Raw genomic sequence first — 13,284 nt, forward strand, 5'->3', positions numbered from 1 at the left:
TTGATTAATAAAAAATTCAAAAGAACAGCATTTTGTAAAACATAAAAATATTTTACTGTCATTTTGATCACATTAATGCATCCTTGCTGAATGAACATATTAATTTCTTATATTTAAAAAAGTACCACACATTTGAAAGGTAGTGTATGGCATATTTCAAATGTCAGACAAAAGAACACATTTACTGTCGAAAGTCTGTGATACTGTATCAAGTAATTTGTCAAATGAAGACTGTTGTTTTCTAAAATGCATATGAGTGAAATACATTCAGCCTTTGTGGAGTAATTTTGATAAAATATGACATTTAAAGGGAAGTAAATATCTGAAAGGAAGGCACAAATGGAAGAATAAATAAAAATCGTAATGCTGAGTTATTGATTTTTGTGTTGAATGAATGGCTTTGACTTTCTCACTTGTTTTTCGAGTGAAAACAGGACAGAATTGAAGCGTGAAGACTTTCCAAACAGTCCCACAAAGCTCCAATATGTCAGAACAAAAGCAATTAGACGCATCAGACCACCACTCAGGAGAGCCGTTCTGTGTTGGGTCTTTTATGTGATGCATTTCAAAGCCTGACAAGCACAAATGGTGTCTGCCTCTCTCTGACGGCTGTCATCACCTGTCTGCACAGGATGGCCTCATCCAAGGGTCAGAGGTCAGCCATCACCCACGAAACGGCGAGATAGACGCTGGAAATTGTCAGCATGAGAGTGATGCCGTCCGTGGAGAGGGATCCATCACAAAAATGCCACCATCTCTGAGAGCGAGCCCCTTCTACGTGTGGCGTGACGCAAAGCAGACTGGCAAACGCACAGTGGAATACTTTTGCTCATTTTTCACAAGATTCTCGTAAATCTGCCAACAAAATGAGAGCGAGAACAAGTTTTTAGGAGAGAGAGATACGCTATACTATAGAAGGTTTACTCTACTGAAAGATGTTGTTGAGTGTTGACAGTGTGCATATGTGTGGAAACATGAGACAGGAAGTAGCAGTGACAGATAAGAATACAAAGGGAAGGAGACAGAAAGAGAGAGAGAAGGGGGAAGGGAAAGACATTGTGGGAATGAGAGAGTTGAGGGAGAGTGAGGTTGCAGAGGAAAGGAGATAAAAGATAAACACAGACAGGTAAGAATAAAGAGGGAACTTTGAACAGCTATAACTTACTTTACCCTTAGATAAGCCCAGATGCGGTCGGAAGACTTTTTGGGGTTTTATACACTGAGGAAGTATGACGCCATATGAAAACTAGGGACTGATTCTGGTCAATTTTGATAACCCGATTATTATTTTCATGTTATAGCAGATAACCGATAAATGCCAGATAATAAAATTCTATAACGTTTGCCTAAATCATTTCAAAATAAAAGTTCTTATTTTTTTTCCTTTTTATTTTTTTAAGATTACAAGTGTCATCAAATATTTTCAAAGATTAACTTTAAATAAGTGTTAGATAACAACAAAGGCAATCTAAATGTAAAAATATGGGAATTAACCATGCAAAATTATCTTATAGTGACGATACTTTAATCAATAAGTGTATGTATAACCAGTAAATGTTTGACATAAAAAAAATCTACCTTTTAAAAAAAAAAATATATATATATATATATATATATATATATATATATATATATATATATATATATATTAATTTAAAAAATCTATTATTTGAATTGCTCCAAGTGAATTTAGGTATCAGAACATAATAATGTAAAGTATGACAAATTATGTTGATTTTATTTATTTATTTACTTAAATGTTATTAAATTATTTTAAATATGAACTTCAAGTGTTCGATAATGGCAAAGGTAATTGAAATGTAAAAATAAGGTAAGAAAGTCAATCTAATACTGAGCAATATATATTTAAATAAATTCAACAAACAATAAATAATACAATAAAATGCAAGAATAAAATACAAAAACACATATATATATACTTTTAATTCTCTATAATGTATCATTTTCTATCAACCCCCTCTAAACTTCAAAAGTATAAAAAAGAATAGAAAAAAAAAGTTAAAAGGGAATGATAGGAAAAAGTAAAGGCATGGAGATGGGATGAAGGAAAGAGAAAGTGAGAAAGGGTAGAGAGACAGAAGGAGATTGGCCAAAGCAGGGGAATTAGGGACACACTTTGCCTCGGCTTTGATCATCATCAAAGGATCACAGGCTTCCACACTGACACATGGAGGGATTCAGCAGGACAAATGTAATAGTTTCACTCTTATCTTGTCAGCATGTGTGTGTACGTGTATGCACAGGTGAGGCTTCCTCACAAAGTATTTCCAGTCAGATCCTCTTCCTGATCGGTTGGGAGAGACACATGAGAGCTTGTGATCCTAGAGGAGATGCTGCAGACCTTTTTCGCCTCACTCAACCCCCTCCCAAAAACCTAGTGGAGTGTGAAATAGATCCAGGAAGTCTCAGGTGAGCGTTAAACCTGCCAGAAGGGAAAAGTACATAGGCAGAGGGGTACCAACCATAAACCTGGACAGTAAATAGTTTCTTTATTTATGGACACAAACACTCTGTTACTGGGGAAACGGAACGACTGAACGTGGAGATCCGGAGTGTAACAGCACCGTAGAGACGTGCGTCAATGTTTGCGAAGACATTAAAGACAGCCTGTGACTCTTTTAAAAGGGTGCGAGAACATTAGATTGTTTCACGGCATGTGGATACAAACGTTAAAGAGCCATAGCTCTTGCTGGTGCTCAAAAACATGCTGTTTCCACTCTGGAACGCTTGAGTCAGTTTACGGCACCACCTTCTTTGGTTACCTTAAGAGCCTTGGAGACCTCACAGATAGACGCCTGTGATAAAAAAGCAAACGTGTTCACAGAAACTTCTCTTAACAGTCGTGAGAATCAATCAGGGTTGCGTTTCCCAAAAGCAACCATGGTCGCAAGTTCCGTCGTTACCAATAGAGTTCAATGGAACTTACGACCATAGTTAGCTAGTGATGCTTCTGGGAAACGCACCCCAGGATTGCAAGGAATTAAACTGTAGTTCCTTAAAGGTGAAGGGTGTTATTTTTTTCAAATGTTAAAATTATTTTTCCTATCCTGGCTACTTGAAGAAGTAGTTGTGCTGTTATTTTTTTCTGTGGAACTTTTTTTCTGCTGAAGCTCTTGCTATAGTGACCGGAAAAGGAAATATACACTGTAGGACCATAAAATAAATTAAATTAATACGCTATATTGCTAATCAGCCATTTGTGTGCAGCATTTCAAAAAAATATTAATTAAACAAAATAAAATGTAAAATAATAATTATTTTACATTAGATTTTATTTTAATTCTAATTATATTTTAACTTATTTATCTCTCATTCTATACATTTTATTGGCCAGATTCAAAATAATTTTAAAGCCCTTCTCTTTTGTGTTACCTATATGAATGCATTTAATATATCTTTATAATATATTAATGTATAATTTATTTTTATTTATTTTAAAATATTTTTCTAAATATTGTCAGCAAGCAATAAATAAAAAACTTTTTCTTATCTATCTATCTATCTATCTATCTAGAAGCAAGTTTATTGTCTGGTGTCCTGGTTTAGCACAAGGATTTTTAGCACAGCCACTAAAAGATAGGAAGTGAGCGGTGGTGAATTTTTTTATTTTTTTTTTTTTTATTATGTAATGTGTTTTACATCCAACATTTTCCTTTCATTCAAGACAAGCTAACTGTTCCAAACTCTGCAGCACAAACAAATGAACATTCTTTGAACTGAAACCCTCATACAATTCAGTCCGGTGCTATATTCATGTTTTTATAAAAGAGAGAGAGCGAGATGGAGTGGGAAAGAGCGATTATATTCCCACCGACAGCTAAATCAATGTCCTGATGGCAGCAAAAAAATAATGCACTGTACTTTAATTGCATCTGCCGATGTACGAGTTATGAAAAGGATTTGGCAGAGCCTGTCTGAATTCACTAAAGACCTATGTATGCAAATGTCAGCGAGGGACAGAACCAGAAGTATGGGTCGGGTCCGGTCACCGCAGGGCGGAGGCGCCTCTGGCTATAGCACATCATGGCGAAACTGCGTTTTACAGCTCTCATTGTTCTCTGTCTGTTTTTCTTTCCCTATTTTTACAACCAAAGCCCACCTCCCAGCCACTAACCAGACCAGGACCCAGAGCCGGGCTAGTGCGGGCCAACAACGCCCAACGGTCTCATCACTTCAACTGGGAAATTCGAAAAAAGAGGGTGGGAATGGGTGGAAAGCATGTGGGGCTGAACATGCTCTGGAGGGTCTGGTTCATTAGTGATCCGGTTTTGAGAGTCCTCCAGTCAGCCAAGCATTGATAAAGATGAAGGAACGCATATGGGCCTTGTGTGCGAGCGAGACCCAGCCCGGCTGCTGTTCGGCAGAGAGGAAAACATGTCATTCCATAGGAGGGAAAATAAACATGGTGAGCGTTTGACGACAGACAGGCACACTGAACTGTCGCCAGACATGAGGGGAGCGCAGGCTACAGGAAGCCATCTTTACTCAGACACCCGGCAGCATAATCTACTAGCCACATATGCAGGGACCTGTCATGTGACTCAGGCTATGTAAACACACACGTTCTGCTGTCTGCCTGTCCTTCACAAATCTGATTATTAGACTGTTACTGCCTGCTTTTCACTAGCCACACATACATGTCTTGTTACTCAATTTAGTGTTTAGTGGAGAGCAGGGATAATTGTTAAGATAAACAGAAAATGTTTAGCCTAATGCTTTGAAATTTGGTCACAAACATCTTTGACATTGTAGAAGTCCTTAGCATTGTAAATTATATGGGTTGGATACAATTAAAAGTTTGATAGAAGTACACAAAGCCTGATGAAACATTGATAACACCCATTTTAATTATAATGGAGGTGAGTGTGACAATTATATCAGTCAATAAAAAAGGTTTATAATGTGAAGAGGGATATTTTATCTGTCAGCTATTAATGTTAGTCAATGCACATCCACATAATGACAAATGGGATTTAATAGCGATATCAGACTACATGTACAGAAATGGCGAAACACAAAGCTGAAATGGAGAATATATGGTAAATCGTTTAAAAATCATCCTTTTAGACAGGTTTATCTTTAAACTGAATGATAGACACTTTAAATGTTAGACTTTGAAGTGTAAATTCTGAATCAAATGTAAGTGTAAGTGCTGTATCTCATTAATTCTCTTATCTTACTCTATTTTTTTAAATATCCGTCATTACTGAAATTGTGTTATTTTGGATATCTCATATGGTCATATTTTTAGCATTACAACAATCCCTGTTTTCTCTTTATGCAATCTGAATTCTGTTTAATGTTTGATATAGTGTTGCAGTTTTTGTTTTAGTGTCTGTGTAGCGCTAATTTGAAAAAAGAGGACCTTTCAGAGTGTTTTATTGTCGTTCATAAAATATATGTTCTTAAAAAACAGATTTTCCTGCACCATGCAGCTAAAATCAGCTGACAGCCTTGTGGATCGGTTTCCTCCACACACATGAATCTTCAAGAAAGAGAAAAGACCGTTGTCTGTCTGACAGCCAAGAGCCTGCAGTGGTGCTTTATCCTGAGAATAAGCAGGCCTGACCTTAACCATTGGCACAGAATTCCTATATCCTTCCGATTGCTCTGGCAAAAAAAAAAAAAATCTTGTTATTTTTCACCAACCACCCCCTCCGTCTCGCTATTTTTCATCCTAGCTTTCTTTTTCCAAGTCTTGCAATGGAAACAAATCTCTAAGGGTTCTTACAGCAGACTTAGAATGGTATGACGTATAATTTGCTGTCTTAAAAAAAATCCTTGTCACTCGTGCTTTTCTCTAATGTATGTGAACCATACACAGAGCTCAAAGTTCTTTCTCTTCCGCACCGTAATCTGAGGAACACAATTGTCTGATTGTTTCCCACCCAACTTTCCGCTGGATAGGCGCACTCCTTTCTATGAACACAGAGCCTCATGCCAGAAAAATGGATATAGAAAAACAAAAAACAAAGAATGAAACAACCAGAGGAGGAAAGAACACCTTCAGGGAAAGAAACCTGGAAAGAATCAAGAATGTTTACGGCGCCCTCTATAGGACATATTTATGAGTGCCGGTTTACTGGAATCTGATTGGCCAGCTGTGAACAACATTGAGCAAAAAGAAGAACAAGGAACCAGTAAAAGAACTTAAAATGGAGGAAGACATATTACATGGTAGCTATTTAATCCAGCTAGTACATATTAAAACTAATTTAGATTGCAGATTAATAATATTAAATGAATTAAAACTATGTTGTTGCATTCATAGGCCAGCTGTTTTGTACATGGAATATTAATTATATTCTATATGGAATATGAATATAAGTGATACATTGAATGGGATATTTAACTCTGCATTAATCTACAAGTATAAGAGAAAAAAACAGTCACTTTGGGTATATTCTGGGCTCAGTACAAGCTCAAGCAACACCACTTATGACAATTTAGATTTTTTCACAAAGATTTCTAGACTTCCTAATTTCACTAATTTCTAGGAGTTCTAGGTCACAGTGAGGTTCTTATAATAAAAGTAAATTTTAAAATAATCACTGTTTCAACCGTCACAGTATGTGAACAATATGTGTGTAAACAAGATTAAAAAAAAAAAATTCTGTCTAACATTATTTCCATGACATTTCCATGATAATTCATAAAAAATAGGGTTTAAACAGTTTTACATAACACAAATTAAATTTCCTTTTGTAAGAGCTTTACCATTACTCAGATTTTTGCTTTTTCGAAGAAAATGAGAGATGAGTCCTTTTTTTGTGGCAATTAACATTATGCCATAAAATCCTAAATTGGATTATTACTTAGCAATCAAATCATATTTTGAGTCCATATTTGAAACAACGGTGAAGTCCACACAGTGTGCAGGTGAAATCAGACTTGTGCATAAGTGTAAATAATTCTTGTCAGCCTGACAGCCGAGTTTGATCTTCAGACATGTCTCGCTCCAGTGCTGAAGTGCAGATGAGAAATATCTTTATCGGTGACTCCTGAATTCTCATCTAACCTATCCTACCTCTCTCTCTCACTCTCCCTCTCTCTCTCTAAATGCTTTGATGCTTGCAGAGTCCTTGAAAACATCCCCGCAGACTGTTCATTTGCAGAATTCTAATAGAGTTCTCAAACCTCTGAAACATTCCTTCAGTCCACCACTTCAGAGACTCCCAAATCTCCAAATTAGATATGTGCTGTAAAGGTCTGTGACCTGTCTTAAGCAGAGACACTTTTACCAAGCAGCCAGACAACTTTTCCTTTCATTTTCTTAGCGTTCTCTTATAAAGCTGAATTCAAATGGCACATCAGTCTGAGAATGACAGGTGGTGTCCTTGAGATGTCGTACTTCTCTACGTCTCTATAAAAAGTGCATTTCAGAATTACATTTAGATGAATGTCCTCATAAACCAGAGCAGGTTCTCCAACATGGTAATGGACATAGCTGATGTAATGAGATGAATATTCTGAACATGCAAACAGAAGGAAAAAGGAGACAAGCTAGAGTGCTTTACTGGAGAATGAAGAGATGGAGAGTTAAGACGACATGAGATCAGATGAAAAGAGAAACAAAATTAGAGGAGAAATGTGGAGAAATGAGACAACGGGGGAAAAGAGAGGAGTCAGAGAAGAGACAGGAAATTAAATAAGCAGAGATGAAATTAAATGGAATGTGGCTAGAAGAAAAGAGAAAAATGCATGACGAACGAGATGAAAAGAAAACATAAGGAAAAACTAGAAGAGAATTGAACAGAAGGCACCACAAAATGAGATGTGGAGAAATGAGAAGAGATGAGACGAGAGGAGACGAATCAGAGAAGATAAATTAAATGAGACAAGAATGTGAATGAGCACAACTGTTTTCAACATTGATTTTAATAAGAAATGTTTCTTGAGCTCCAAGTCAGCATATTAGAAAGATTTCCGAAGGATCATGTGGCACTGAAGACTGCAGTAATGGCTGCTGAAAATTCAGCTTTGCCATCAGAGGAATAGATTACATTTACATAACTAATTTAAGAAGAGATGAGACATGAGGATATAGAAGAGTCCATTATAAAGAGAAGGAAAGAGAACAACAGTGAGGTAACTGTATATGAGCTGTAGCTGAAGGAACATTCACACATTCAGTCTGTGTTTACAGCTCACTGGCAGGTGCGAGGAGGAGTTTCTCTCTGTTTCACACTGGCTCTTCACCACCACTGATCCCACCATGAGATGGATGACAGTGACATCAAACCCTTCTACTTCCAACTGCCTGAGTGAATATTTATCAGTTCATGTGTGGTGTGTGTATAATTAGGAGTAAACACTTTTGCTTGAAATGACACAGCTGTGGGAACTTAGGGACAAACCGATGGAAATGCACTACTAAGGGTTTTGCTTGTCTTTGCTCAACTACAGTCTCATAAAAGCATCCCACCAAACACACAAGTGACTCTTTCAGCCCAAAATGAAGCTAAATAAACCCTGAATATGTGAGCCTGGCTCCGCCATTTCTCCATTCATCACAGAGGTAAATAAATACTGGAGTGTATTCCGTTGGGGGCCGGATAGGAACAGAGAGAGATAGAGAAAGAAAACGAAATGGAGAGAGAATAAGTGTTCATGTGGAATGGGATCCAATTGGAGCAGGAGAGGAAAACCTCTGTCGGATCTCCCCAAATCCCTGGCTTTGTTTACTGCCTCTCTGTAGCTCGACTTGAAAAATATACATCTCTTCCGTCACAGACTCCCCAGTGGGCTTCTATTGCTCCCCGAGAGGAGGTCCTGTTACAGGCATATGCCCACAGCCGTGATCTTCACAGAGCCCCAGCACCTGCTCTGAGCCTCCACGTCCAGCCATGTTCCTGTGCACATGTTGAAGTAGAAATCTCCCTCGCTTGCACTGGACCATGCTTGGTTTCTAGGTGTCAGCCATAAACCACTTAGCACTGAGATTTCATGCCTCAGAGCACAAATATTGTGGTCTGATGCTGTACAGTGAATAGTGAACGCGTCACTGTAGCGAACTCTAACCCGTGTCAAAGCATCTACTGAAAAAAGGAAAGTTTGCATCTCACTTAAAGGCATAGTTCACCCAATAATGACAATTGTGTCATCATTTATTGACTCTCATGTTGCTCTAGACTTGTATGGAAAATTGAGAAATGTGCCATCAGTGCATCAAGGATGTCAACATCTTCAGTCAATAATGAACAGTTAATAATTGAGTGAACGAGTAATTTTGTGATATTTAGATGGGTGTTTTTGACTAAGTCACAAGTCAAGGACTGATGTAATGAAAAAATGCAGAATATTCTTTTAAAATTAATCTCTTGTATTCCACCGAAGTCAAATTTGGAATTAAAAAAAATTATTGGGTAAACAATGACAAATTAATTTAAATTTTTAAGTGAACTATTCCTTTAAGCAGCAGGAACTTAATAAACAGCGTTTTCTACTGCTAAAAAATCTGAACTAATGAGAGAGGTAATTAAGACAAAAAATCTCCTTTCAGAACAGCTTGGTAAAAGTTCTCAGGTCATTTACCAGCCGAGCGTTGAGGAATGAGAGTGAATTTTTTGCTCAGAAACAAATTAATTGAGCATACCTCTGCTTTTCATTCCAGTGTGCACAGAGCCTACGATGGCAATAAGGAACAATGGCAATGAAACCCAATCTCCAGGATGCCTGCAGGTCCTAGTGTTGAAACGTGTAGCTGGCCCACTACTTTACCCCAATGATCAAGCAGATGAACAAGTGCTGGCTTTGTTTGGGGAAGAAAAGGGAGGCCTGAGATTTCATAGAAAGCCACTGGCACACATAGGCATGCGGGGTAAATTAGCCAGAAAGGTTTGAGTTTCACTCCTAAGTGCAGTTGTTTTGCCTCAGTTTCACTGTCTGTCCATAACGACACTATTGTTTTGACAGATTAACACATCATTTTTCTCTTTTATTAGTGTCATTTTATTTAATAACTATTCAATTGTTTTGTTATCGCAGTTCAACAATTAAGTTTAAACAGTCAGGATATATTGTCAGTGGATGTTGATGTGAAAGGACAACAGGGAATTAACTTTTTAGAAGAAGCATTATTAAGGATTAGGGATTCATTTTTTGTCCAGAAGCGAACTTTTAAAATTAACACACCTTGATGATGGATTTGTTACTCATTAACACACAGCTAATCAGAAAGTTTCTTAAGAGGCTGTTCACACATGAGACATTCTTGTGCACTGTTTTTAATTACTGATCCAAGCAAACACGCTACATGAGCATCTTTCCAAATGATTTTTCCAAATGCCACTTCCACACATGAAACCTATTAAATTGCAGAAAAACTGATGGATAAATTTTCCACTAAATGCATCACATCTGCTATTCACACATGCAGTTGCTTTTTGTCTTTTATCCATATTGCTACCATTCACACATCAGCTCTGAAACGCCATTAAAACTCTGTGATGTCAATTGTTGGAAATTACCTTTAAACAGCTGTGTTGGAAATATAGTAAGATAGTGAAAGGATCCTTTACTCTTCCAGTAATTTGTTGACTAATTTCTTCATCTGCTCAGATGGAAAGAAGCTCTTACATTTCAGCGTTCGAATTGATAATATTTCTTTCCAAAATGTCATAATCATGAGCATCACTACCAAAAGCCATGCTTACAACTAAATTAACCTCATATGTATTTAAACTGTTAATCACACATAGGTTCTGTTCACACAAAGCATCAGTGCAGGACTTTTTTGGCAATGTTACAACATCTTAAGTCAGCAGATTTGCTGGCATGTTGACACAAAATGGAAAAGTGCTGTTTAAGTTTACAAAAAAGGCTGTATGTGTGAAAGTGCCAAATGTCTTGCTAAATGACTGAATGTAAATGTAATGTCTGTAACACACTGTAAGAAAAAAAACTGTAAAATAACAGAAAAAGTACTCATTCATAGGACATTATCCAGTAATTTTAAGGATATTTCTATACACAACACAATGCAGTGTAAAATTCAAAATACAGACAAACGTATATATATTATTACTATAAATTTCCATATTTATTTTTATAAGTTTGTCTGTATTTACTAGTACCCTGGTAAAAAAAAAGTAATATATTTAAAGTACATTTATAAGCAATATAAGTAATAAATGGAATGTTAAACTGTCTTTTTTAATGCTAAATGTGAAATTAAGCATCACACACTATTTTTTCATTTCATTTCACCATCATCTAATAGGAAAAACTACATATCCAATATAGATATTACAAAATAAATAAATAATCCTGTGTGAAGAGCCCTTTACACTTTCCCAGTAGGAATAATAACTGTACAAATGATTACATTTTAGAGTATGGGCACCACAGTAAAGGACTGAGAGTTATCAGTCTCCACAAGGAAAAAATAAGGGTAGCGGATACTCAAGAATGATCATTTTCAATGAGAAAAGTTCAATCCGACAGACACACGGCTGCGGTTGGCGGGTGAAGGAGGGGGTCATTGGGGTTCAGGTCAAGTAGACTCCACAAAAACCCGCAATGAGCTTCAGCAAGCTTTCATTTTGGTTGCTAGGAGAGCGAAAGGTAATTGTGTAGAACAAACACACACATACACACACACACACACATAGGTGAGAGTTTTACATATATATGAGCGCCATAAAGAGCCATTTAATGAGGACTGTTCAACAAAAGACTGATTAAGAAATTATTAAATCTGTGTAAATGAGTGTTGAAGAGCTTGAAATATTTCTACTAATGCATACCAGCTTTCTAAAAGGACTGTGCCCGCTGGTTAATGTGCTTACAGCACAGTTTGAAGAGCGTAATTCACACTGGCAGAGAAAAATGCGCAGCGCAATGCCATGACAAATGGAAGTGACAAGTAGCAATGGAGGTGAGCATGGGCTGTGATACTGAGATACAGCACAAGGAGACAAGAGCAGATTTACCTTCACTCAAACTCTATCTTTCCCCTTCATCTACTGCTCCATGAAATCTCTCTTTTTCATCCCGCTCTCTCTTGCAGATCAATACCAGCCCTTTCCAGTTTGCCACAGTCCATCGTATTCTATCACAGCGAGCTAAAAATGATCTGATCTCTGCCATCGTACAAAGATCACTGGGCATTTTTCAGAGACCTGTCATCCAGCCACATCTGTTTGGTGTTTACACGTTTAGCTGTGCGAAAATGGACCTACAGGCTCTTCCTCAGAGACTCTGAGGTCAAGGTCACAGGCAGACATACAAGCATTTCGTATTTGGCTCTGTGTACAAGACATCTTTTGAGGAACGCTAAAACTGTCTCTCATTCATTGACTTACTGCAATGTATTATTTTCAATTATATAAGTTTAAAATTACCTGTCGTAGTCATCCATCATTTCTCTTGTTTTTGTACCTCCATCATTGCCGGTGCTGCCAAAGTTATGTTTGGATCAATTTGAGACTCTGGAGGAATTTTCTCAGGAACTTTTTTTCATACAGTACCTTCAAGGTGCATTACAAATTATTGCATAATCTGATTGTGTTTTCTGTGTTATGGACATTTGAAAATACACCAAAAAGAGAGCATTTGCTGTTGTGGTGCAATTTTATTCTCCCTCATTATATCTGGCATAAAACACAATATTCCTCTGGTCGTTTTCAATAAATCAGCCTCCCTCATAACCAGGGTTTTATGTAAAATGTCTACCATTTCACTACTCCCAGGCGCCAATATATCTCAGCACAAACACCTCTGGCGATCACAGTATCAATCCACACAGGAAAAAAAAAAATTGGGCTGCGTTTAAACGTTATTGAGGAGAAATGCTCTTAAAGCTTTCATAGTTCTGCTTATGTTTTTCCTCTTTAACAATGCTTTAACGAGGTGTAGAGAGTCAGGGAATATTAGTCAAAATGAAAGATCTCTTCGAAAATACGGCAGTGAAGTCTCGGCATGGCAATTTAACAAGTGAGCTAGTCCAGACCGCAATCGTGCATGAACGAGGTCCACCCTGTAAGGTGGAATGCAGAGTTTTTAACACAGAGGGCCTTCAAATTACATGATTCACTGTTTTCCTTTGCAGTCTTGAATAAGTTTTATGTCTGTAAATTGGAAAACAGATTTTTTGCTACATAAGTCAAGCCACCTTTATTTATTTAGCACTTTAGATTTTTTTTAAAGCAGATTACAGATTGTTTTAAAGCTTCACTGTAATAAACAAGAAAATAACAGAATCAATTATGCAAGCTTTATCAAATGTGACCCTGGACCAAAAAAAACAGTCATAAGGGTCCA

Source organism: Barbus barbus (assembly GCF_936440315.1).
Source record: "Barbus barbus genome assembly, chromosome: 26".
NCBI lineage: Eukaryota > Metazoa > Chordata > Actinopteri > Cypriniformes > Cyprinidae > Barbus > Barbus barbus.